The sequence below is a fragment of the Brienomyrus brachyistius genome, chromosome 12 (assembly GCF_023856365.1).
Source record: "Brienomyrus brachyistius isolate T26 chromosome 12, BBRACH_0.4, whole genome shotgun sequence".
Classification (NCBI taxonomy): Eukaryota; Metazoa; Chordata; class Actinopteri; order Osteoglossiformes; family Mormyridae; genus Brienomyrus; species Brienomyrus brachyistius.
Genome location: NC_064544.1, coordinates 19,290,083 through 19,300,436, shown reverse-complemented (window position 1 = coordinate 19,300,436; position 10,354 = coordinate 19,290,083). Strand labels below are relative to the sequence as shown.

The following is a 10,354-nucleotide window of genomic DNA, read 5'->3' as shown; positions in this document are numbered from 1 at the left end:
CACCTGCATTATTTCCTGAATGAAGGTCATGACAGACTCTCCCTCCAGGTATATGACAGGTGTGCGAAGGTGTGCGAAGGCGGCACGTCGAGTTGGCCGGATGTCGTCGGCTCTTTAAGAGCGCGCGTCTGACTCGCGCAGCTCCAGTGGGGTGACGTCACGGGTGGGCGGAGCTCTGTCAGCGTGCCGGTCTGCGGAGGGCGGCTAGGCTGGGAGCTGTCCACGCGCGGCTTCTGGGTGGGATGCGCGTCTTTTATTTTTTAGGAAGCAGTTTCATTTAGAGTAGTCAAAGTTAACCGAGAGTGCTGAATTTCAGAAACTGGTTTTTTTTTTAATTGAAGCATGAAATCCCAGCTGAGGTCCAGAGCATAATATTCCCGGCGGAGACAACCTTGTGTCGGTGTTCTACGGCATCCTGAGTCGAGCTGTGTTCTTCTGAACATCTGACAGACATCGACGGGGCTGGAAAAGGAAATAACATTTCAGCTCGTCACAACAGCCTAGCTGCAGCTTCCACCGGGACGGATGGCAACCATGCTGAGTGAGTTGGTCATTTAAGCGCGGCTGATGAGCACGCATTTCGTTTGACATTTTTAAAATCGCACTCTAGCTGTATTATTTCACTTTGCCTTCTTTAAAAAAAGAAAATTTAAAAGTGACGTGTCGGCGGTCCAGTGCAGCGGAGGTTGCCAGAACGTAAATAAATGTGCAGGTACCGGTAACTGTTCCGTGTTCCTGCCCGGCGTCCGCAACCCGCGAGACGCAGCCGCGCCGTTTGCTGTGCGTGTAAAACTGCTGTGTTGCATAATTGATAATGGTGCGGAAAGCTGACCGGTGGAGTTACTAGGGTTGCTGTGCTTCCGATCGAGGTGGTTGGGTAACTTAACCTTGCGTACCTTCAGTTGCATTAAGCACAGTTTATATTCGGATATAACTAGCTTGCCAACTAGTAGAGGCTGTCACCGGCGATTACGGTTATTATTCGACGTGTGTCGTTTTTATCTTGCATGCCAGTTCAGCGTTCGAGGCAACTTCAGCATCCACAGTGACAGCCTTTCGGTTCCGTTTAACCAGCCTCACCCATTGCCACATTTACGTACCTTTCATTATCTCCCGAAGATCAATGCATCTGTGGGTCATTTTACAAAATGTTTCTATATTTTCCTCGCTTTATACTTTAGTAGCTGGTTGTGGGCATATTTATTTTGCTATTCCTAAGGTGGGAGGGCTGTCTGCTCCTCCTCCCAATGATGGGAATATCTGATCTGTTGGTGCAAAGCAGGGTGGGGTTAGGCAGTACGATCAGGCGCCTAGGATGCTCCATCTCACTCTCAGCCCTCTCTCTCAGCAGCCACCGTGTGGATTAGGGAGTTGTCAATCTCTAAATCCGCATTACTCATCTCTTCACGTTGCCTTTCCACAGACCGGTCATGCTGGGTGCTCTTGTAAAATGACAGACATTTTGTAACGGTATATTCCTCATGGTGCCTGGTTAATGGCTTCATGTTAACCACAGCTTACTATAATTAGCTTTGTTTTGATAACCTAAGGTAAAACTATTTCAAAAAGTCATTAAACGTGTCTGGATGGAAAAATCTCATTTATTCAACTGCAAAATATTTAGATGAAAAATTCATGGGTTGCATGTCTGTCATAGTGCACATACAAACAAAATGATGGCAGGTAGGGTGACTATGTCTTTGGGCTGCAGGGGGAGTGTCTCGTATTACCAGTTATAGGCTCTGGGCTTAGTTTTATCCTGTAGTGATTAAGCTGTTGGTAGATGGTTGGATGAATGGTCAATCTCAGACCAAAGGCCCAACATCATTAGATTATTTGTTCACTGTTGTCCCTAGATTGTGTTTTTTCTCTGAGTTCCTTGTCATAATTGCCTAAGGGGCTGTTCCCTGTGAAACGGCCATGTTAGCGGATGTGAGAGTGCAAACCTGAAGTAAGTCAGTCATACTGGTTTTGGATCTCTGTCCTCTTCCAGCCAGTTTGACCATTCAGGTTAGCATACTTGTACCACTGCATGGGGAGTCTCTTCCTCAGCAGGAAAGGAGTTTGTAGCTGAAAGGAGTATCTGTGTATGGTTTCTGCTGTGGGAGAGAGTAGTATGGGAGGATTGTTTCTTGCCGTCACGGAGGGGGGCTGTGTGATTTGCTGCAGTCGGCCGTGCATCGTGTCCCGGTACGCAGACACTCCCAGTCGCTGCAGGGCAGAGTGAGCCATACGCACTGTGACAGCTACAAGCAGCTCAGTCACTGGGATGCCGGACTGGCGATTCTGTGTCCTCCCTGGCCCACTGGATCTGCAGCCATCACGCTTTTGAAGAACACCTGCAACGTCTGAGTCACACTACGGCTGGTGGTTTTTCTCTCAGCTGGCCGATGGCCTCAGGTGTGCAGGTGTGTGGAGACGTGCTTTCTGCTACTCGCTGCCATCAACCCAGGGGTTCTTTGTTCCTCTTGAGAGAAAGCGGACCTGGTGTTACCTTCGTGGCCCGCCTTCTCCACAGCGAGCCCGCCGTTGTCAGTCGGTAATTGGATTTTGGTGGTAACCAAATGAGAACACCTTCCAGACCGTGGGATTAATCAGAGGGTGGCAGGGTGCTGTTCTGCTGCCTGCTGCCAAATTATACTGCCGTCTGTTTAAAATACAGGCCCCTTGTCAAGATACCGATGGACTAGGTCCATTTTGTGTTGCTCAAAGGAGCCCTACTATTCCCATTTTCACGGTTCATTATTTTATATTTGGGGTTCACTAGAATAGTTTCACAAGCTTCAGTGTTCCAAAAACGTTTTTCTCATACTGTACATATCTATTCACTCGGCCTATAACTCTGCCGGAAATGCTGTTAGATTAGCCCAGTGTGCTCTTATTGGTTAGCTTACCCGATTGGTCAGCTTGCCTTGCACGTTCTGCCCCTGTCTTGCAGTCTGCAATACAATAACAATAAGGATTATGTTATGAGGTGACCTCACCATGTTACGGAAGTATGGGCTGGAATTCTAACGAGGCATTCCAGACAGATTAGAGAAAAGTGATTTCTGTGGTGAGAGTTACTCCCTTTGGCGTGTACTTTCAGCCTTAATTCAATTCATTTTATTTTTATATGGGGCATTTTCACAATTTTACATTGTCTTAAAGTGCTTTACATTGTCCCTGCCCAATGCCCTAAGAGAGTAACCCAGAGGTGACAGTGGCAGGGAAAAACTCCCTTGTAGGAAGAAGCCTTGGGAGGAACCAAACTCAAAGGGGGAGCCCATCCTCCAGGGACCAGCAGAGGAAGTCCAAAATAACAATGTCCTGATTTATAAAGTTAAATAGTATATAGTCCAGTTATAAATGCAGAAGGTCCAGCTGATGTCAGGAGAGGAAGGTGAGGAAGCTGCTTCCTTCGGGCAGGCAGGATGGGGGGGGGTGGGGGTTCGGGACAGCAGCTGGCAGGTGAGGACAGCAGATCTGTAGTCAGGCTGGGTGGACAGGCAGGGAATCGCTTGCGACCAGGACAGAGAACTGAACGGAGGATTAATAAAACTGCGTGACAAATAGTTGAAATTATCAGGTATTTTGTATTGTGGTATGGAGATATGGAAGCTATAGCAGGTTCAGTTTACTTTGCAGATTGTTTACGTGCACATGAAGCTATATACCACGCAAAAGAAAAGGCAAAGACCAAAAAGCATAATAGGGCCCCTTTAATGTTTATGTTCTCACGTATTCTGTTGGCTGGTGTGCATCTGCCTGTCAGCGTGTACTAATATACCAAATCTACACCCTTTAAGGGAGAAGGAACAGCTGTAAGCATCTGCATGTTGCGATAAGTGCTGTCACTTCAGGAAGACTGCAGATAAAGCTGTCAGTAACTGCTAACCCTAACCTGCTGAAGGTGGATTGATTGGCATTCCGTATTTAAGGTCAATAGTCGCAATTAAAGTTTGTCTTTCCTATGCAGATATGATAATGGTTTTCGGTGGTTTCTTGTCTTTTTACAAATTCAGCTAAATAATGAAGGTGGAAGGAACTTGTGATTCCTGCCAAAACATTTTGTTGGGGGCGGGGGGGTGATGGCTATTTGCTTTTGCAGGAGTGATAGGATTATTTTATCCTTTTGACCTTTTTTGTGATCCTTTCATTGGAAACAGAGAGTATCGGCTCCTCTTTAGATGCACTCTAAAAATGACAGAGATGAATTATTTTGTTCCGATGAGGGAAATTAGGGAGGCGTGAGACATAAGGGAGCTTCTGCCAGTTTTCGGAGACCTGGAAGACATTTTTGCCTTTTTCTGAAGCCACACTCATTCAGTGGGCTCTCGTTTCGAGTGTCATATAAGGGCATCGTAATAAGTTCAGCACCAGCATAGTCTGTGGGTCCCTGGTGGAAAGATTGTTGTCTTTACAGGTTAGATCAAGTCTCTACTGATGTGACGGGAAGATAAATGATAAAACAACAAATGCATCCATCTACTAAATGCTTCTCCTGGTTATGGTTGTAGGAGACAAAATGGACGTGTTGTAAAATATGTTTTTCTTTTATGTGAGGCTGAATTTTCCGCAGTGTGCCGCGATTTGGGCGGCATGGCGGCTCAGCGGGCAGCACTGCTGCTTCACACCTCCAGGGTTCAGATCTGTGTCTCAGTGCTTCTCGGGTTTCTTTGTGCACTTTGCCTTCCCGCTTTAGTCCAGAGACACACATTTAGGGTTAGTGGTACTTGTCACCTGCGTGTCCTGTGGTGTTTCGCAGTGCTTCCCATTCCTGTCCAGTCCACGTTTTTGCTCCGTCCCACGGACTGTCTGGCAGGGAGCTTGGAGGGAGCAAAAGCGTGGACCAAGTGTGGGCGTTCGTGCTTGGGTGACCAAGCCCTACTGCCCCTCATAGTGGGTAAGTGGCTGGAAGGTGTAGGGAGTGATGGTGAACGATGCTATTATGTTAGCGATATGGTTTTAGATAAAGATGAACGGATGCGCAATGAGCCGGGTCTGCTGGATGGCCATTGGCAGACTCCTGGTGATGTCAGGCCCCGTTTGTCGGCCTGCTCCTCATTTGTAGAGCTCAGGCCCCTGCCTGCTCTGCTTCCTTAAGGAACCGCACCACTCTGCGAGGCTCAAAGGAAGCCAGCCTGTCTGTTCAGCAGCTTTGCAGGCAGCCCCCCCCCCCCCCCCCCCCAGCATCTCTGTGTCAGGTGGCGACAGCTCCACTGCTGCGGAAAACGTTTTATTATGCAGCCTTTTGGGTCACCAGTCAGTCGCGGCGTCTGGCCCATCTTTCTGCTAAAGCGTGTGTTTGATAACAAAACAAACAACATCATGTTAAGCAGGAAATGGTTATCAGTGGCTAAAAATCCTGCAATGGGAAGTATGAGTAATCTTATTTCTGTTTGCCTGATTGCATCTCCGATCCAGAACCTTAAGATGCTCTGGTTGTAAATCCAGTCTAAAAAGCAGACTGGGAGCTGCCTCGTCATTTGGCATCCCTGCAGTGGTATAGTCGCTGAAGCCATTGTTTTTCTGTAGATGTAATCACCCCCCCCCCCCCCCCCCCACTTTTGCTAGAAAATCATTCCCTGTAGACTGGAAGCTGTACGATCATGTCGAGGAGAAATTACGGAAAACTCAATTTTGTACCCTGCCCCTGGACACGGGTCCTTGCTCTGCTAACTGCAGGTCCATCAAAGGCTGGATCCATTAGCTTCCATGGTGAGGGTGGCGCATATAATGTGGTCACAGCGTTAGACAAAATCTCGGGGTCCTGCTCTGCTGCATTTAGGCACCACAAGCTGTCAAGCCTTGTGCAGATAAAGCCTTCGATAGGAGGCTGAGCCGGGGGGAGAGCGTAACCCCTCCCGCTGTAACTGTTCGATGTAACATCAAAGTGTTTAACGTTATGGATGGGGTTCTCGTACCTTTAACACTTTTCTTAGTCTTCAATGGTGAGCAAGCTCTTTACTCTGAATCAAGAAAATGATGCTGTTACTTCTCCTGGTCTGGCTGGGGTTTGTTTTCTTACCTATTGGTACGGAGTAATTTTCAGAAAGATTGTAATTTCTCAGAACTACACGTGCTGCCGGATTAGAAGAGTGCTGTTTGAGCATTTGCATAAATATCATATTTAATACATGTACATAATATAATGTTTGATATGTGAGTATCCAGGGTGGAGGGGGGGAATACTTCCACATAATTCTTTTTTTGTATCATTTATTTTTCCCTCATCATTTAAAAAAAATTTAATTTATTAGTGCTTTTTTCTCCCCCCATTGGTTTAGATATGTGGACAGTATGTTGAATTTGCACACTTTAAAATTTTAATCTTGCTACTATTACATGGCAGTTACATACGTGTTTTATTTTCATTTTGTTTTCTTTAAAATTTGAAGTTGCACTGTACGTTGTGATTTGTTCAGAATTTTGCAAAAAAAAAAAAACCCAAAACATTATAAACCAAATCCAATGCCCGCTAAGTTGTTGCATGGCTCCTTCAAAGACCACAGACCTCACAGATGTAGACGGTAATGTAGATGGTAAAACGCCTGACCAGTATAAGCCAGTCTGTCACACTTGGTCCCTGAGCTCTCACCTTTGTATGCAAATACGTACTAGGTTCCCCAAAGGGTGCTGTTTGACTTCTGATTGGATAGCGTGTGAGGATTTCCCCATTTAAGTTTCGCTGCTACAGTAATGCTCCCGGGTGAGATTTCAGTCTTTATTCCAACTTGTGTGGGGAAAAGCCATGTTACTGCTGCAAGATCACTTAACTCTACAATTAGATTTGTGTGTCGATCTCTAGTCCTTCTTGGGGCTCAATTATTTGATCAGACATGGGCGCATAGGAGGTAGCATAGATTCAAAAGAAGTGGACAGACGTTCAAAAAAACGGCTGGTTCCTGTGCAGTATGTACTAAAGTGCTTTTAATTATATTGAAGGCCTACATGATAATTGTCACCAGCTTAGTGCCTGGAGACTGTTAAAGAACAAGGGTGGAAAATAAGCTTCCTGTGCTCTGGGTCGGAAAAAGGACGGAGGGGCCGGAGGTCTGTTAGCTTGTGACCTGTGCAGTTCCGATAACCTGAATCGTGCAGAACATATGGAACCTCTTAGGCGTCCTCTGCCGTCCGTCCATAGGCAGAGCTGCAGTCCCTACAGAGACGCCGCCCATAGACATGCTTTGCACACGTTATGAGAAATGCACCGAGCCCTGCGTTTCCTTCACAAATCTCGTTACCAGCATCTGTATCTCGTATCTGCTGGCGGTACAGTTTGGGTTGGGGGTGTGGAGGCTGTTGGCAAATGGGTTATATTAAGCTGGCAGCACGATTGCAGCTCACCACTTTGCTGGCTGTTTCATTTATTTATCCCTGATACTTGATACTGAAAACTGTGTACTGCCTGAAACCTTGGAATGGCATGGGAACGTAAATCTTTGGCCTGTAAACTCCAGGAGGAAGCTGTGGAATGGGAATTAGCCGTCTTGGCTGTCTGAGCTGCGTTGGTCCGCCATCATTTCCTAACCAGTAGAATAAGTCAGCTTGATAGTGGTACTTGGCGATGAGGAGTAGACTCCTCTAGGATGTCGTCTTTTAGCATTGGCTCGGTGCATTCAGTGTGGAGGGTTGACCCCATGGGACTCTGTTTTTCCATCCACTGAAGCAATTTCCTTTCATCGCTCAACAAGTTTGCTCTCATTATACCTACGTTCATTCAAGCGACAGGTTTTATTTGCCTCAGAGCTTTCGTTTTGGAATTTTAACAGGCCTGAAAAGCAGTGGGCGACTTTACTGTAAAATGCACATTTTGGGGAAGGTTAAGTTGGCTGTGTAGCACAGGACAGGGTTATGCTCTCTGTCTGAATCGAGTTAAGGTCCTTGAAGGCAGACGCGTGTGTTTATTTGTGTCTGTGTGTTGGTTAAGGGTTGAAGTTCATGTCCAAGTGTACACTCTTTATGGACTTTGGTGGCAGAAGAGGGCAGCGCCAGGGGGTGTGGTGAGGCACTGGCAATGCAGAGAGCCAAGTGAACTACTGTAGACTGAGTGATGGCAGAGATGCATTCATTCCCACAGATGCCATTGTACTGCTGTGAGAAAGATTGAATTATACTAAAATCTGATCTTATCGTCAGTCTAAGTCACACTTATTGAATAAGCAGACCTTAGATTTTAAATGGCCATTTCTTTGTTAAATAAGTTAAACACTCAAGGTCACTAGTGAAGAAAGTATGTGAACCCACCGGATGGTGGCTTCTTGAAAAGAGGATGATGATAGTCAGGTGCCCACGTTTTAGCCATTCATGCAGAAATCCAATTTCAAAGGGCTGCCAAACTTCCTGCACATGCATTATGTAGCGACTGCCTGCAGCCGTGGGGAGGACTGGAGGCCGCATTGTCATTTTCTGATGCACTTAAAGGCTGCAGTCCTCCGCACACTGTAGAAATGCAGTAAAGCACCAAGTTCCCTGGTGATGGGCAAACTGGAACACGGAACAGCATCACACATCAATGAATCTGTGTCTTCACCCTGCATGAGAAACATCAGCTCTTCCGCAGTCGCCGTTCTGACCGCCTTCCCGGGGGTGGGCTCATGCCCAAGTGTTGGATGTGTCCCCCCACCCTGCTTGGGTAGTTGTGCGGTTTTACATCTCATTAGATATGCTTGATTTTCCCATGCTTCCCGGAACATTCCAGGGACCTGAGATGAACCTGCTTTATAGTTTATGTGTTTGTTTTTTTCCCCTAAATGCTGAATGACTGGTGGCTCTTTGTTATTTCAGCAGCCTAGCCACCCCCCCCGCCCCCCCCCGTCCCTGGTGCGGCTCTCGTCAGGGTACCTTGGCCCAGCGCCATGTTCACTGACACTATTTGTCCCTGTGTATGGGGGGGGGAAACGCATAAACCTAAGGCAGCTGCACTTCTCAAAGAAAACATGGGTAGAATGGAAATAGCGGTTGTAGCATAAGATTGACCAGCACACGTGGCTGATACACCTGATCCTTGTTGACATTACAGGCTAATGTATCAGTATCCCGATTGATTCTCGTGTCCATTATGCCTGCTGTCTTAAAGGAGCCACAATTAGTTGTACATTTGTACAGGCGGTTATTGCGGGAAGTGTACCCTGTTTCTGCCGTAGGCATCGACTTCCTTTCCAAAGGCTTTATAGAGGAGTAGCAGATGAAACATCAATGCCATTGTTATTACTTTCAAGCTTTATGTATGGTTCGGTATTATAGATTTTTGCCTCACTGTCCACTGGAAAGGGGTTAAAACTAAGTCAAGTTAACTTGACAGGCCTGCTGTGTGTGGTAAAGCACATCTTTTCCCTGATCTTCTATTATGGTTAAAATTTTAGACCAGATTATCTCTTGCGATTGGCTTTCTGAGTGGGTGGGCTGTGGCCTGGTCTTCTGTGGTCTCGTGAGCCAGTTTAAAAAACTGTCTACTGCTTTTGTAATTCTAGTTTGAGCTAAACTGAAATTGAACTAAACTGAAATTCCAGCTGTAACTCATGACACTAAAATTCTGAAATCTGTGAAATAACTAATCTGTCGGCCAGCTGACACGCCAGAGAGGATCGGGGCCTTTATTAACCTTGGGCGAATCCTGCCCATTGAGGCAGCTGATGGGCAAAGTCACGTCTGGACCAGTGTTTCCATCTGCATTCCAGGCGTCAGATGTGCAGTGTTTAAGGGTGTGAACCATCTGTGCAACAAATGTTGCCATTGACTGGGTTTGTTTGCTAAGTGTTTCGGTTGATTTTTAACATCAAAGCATACTTTTGTGCTTCCTTTCCCGGGTAAGGTATGGCATGTGTAGCTGTAACTTGGAGGCTGTTGGCCACTACGTGGCCCCCTTTCTGTTTTCTTTTTCCCCTCTTTGCTCATGGGCTGAACACTGTCTGAACAGCATGTTTGGCTCGTGCTGTCAGAACTGCAAGCTGTTGGACATGAGCGGTTCTGCTGGTAATCTGGTGCTAACTCCAGATTAAAGTCTGAATGGTGACCTGCGGCATCCTCAGCTCACATGGGCGGCGTGGGTCACCCTAACCCTGCCGCTGCGGTGAAGCGCATCCATGACAGCTACCTGAATATCAGCCAATGAAGGCCTCCCGCTTGGCGCAGACGCTGATTGCACCAATAAGCACTAGTGCTCTAACAGCAAGCCTCCAATGGTGAAGCCGGTCACCGCTGGTGGTTTTGCTGGGCTCCTGGCACTGCTGCGACCCAAGTTTCCTTCTTTATTTTTCATTTTAATTTAATTTTGCCAGGTATCTGTACTCATATCTGTACTCAGATGTACTCATATCTGTACTCGTATAAAGTGGGTGTGAAGCACCAATAGCCAAGGTTCGAAAAGATG

General features: G+C 46.7%; 1 protein-coding gene across 2 annotated transcripts in view; it reads left to right on the top strand.

Moving 5' to 3' along the window:
- Positions 1 to 246: 246 nt before the first annotated feature.
- The window catches only part of LOC125705000 (janus kinase and microtubule-interacting protein 1-like), a 47,549-nt gene continuing 37,441 nt past the window's right edge, over positions 247 to 10,354 (top strand). The window contains exon 1 of one of the 2 annotated variants that reach the window (XM_048971276.1): positions 247 to 541. The gene's annotated coding sequence lies outside the window, so the exon portion shown is untranslated. The remainder of the gene's footprint in view (positions 542 to 10,354) is intronic. The other variant, XM_048971274.1, reaches the window with a different exon arrangement.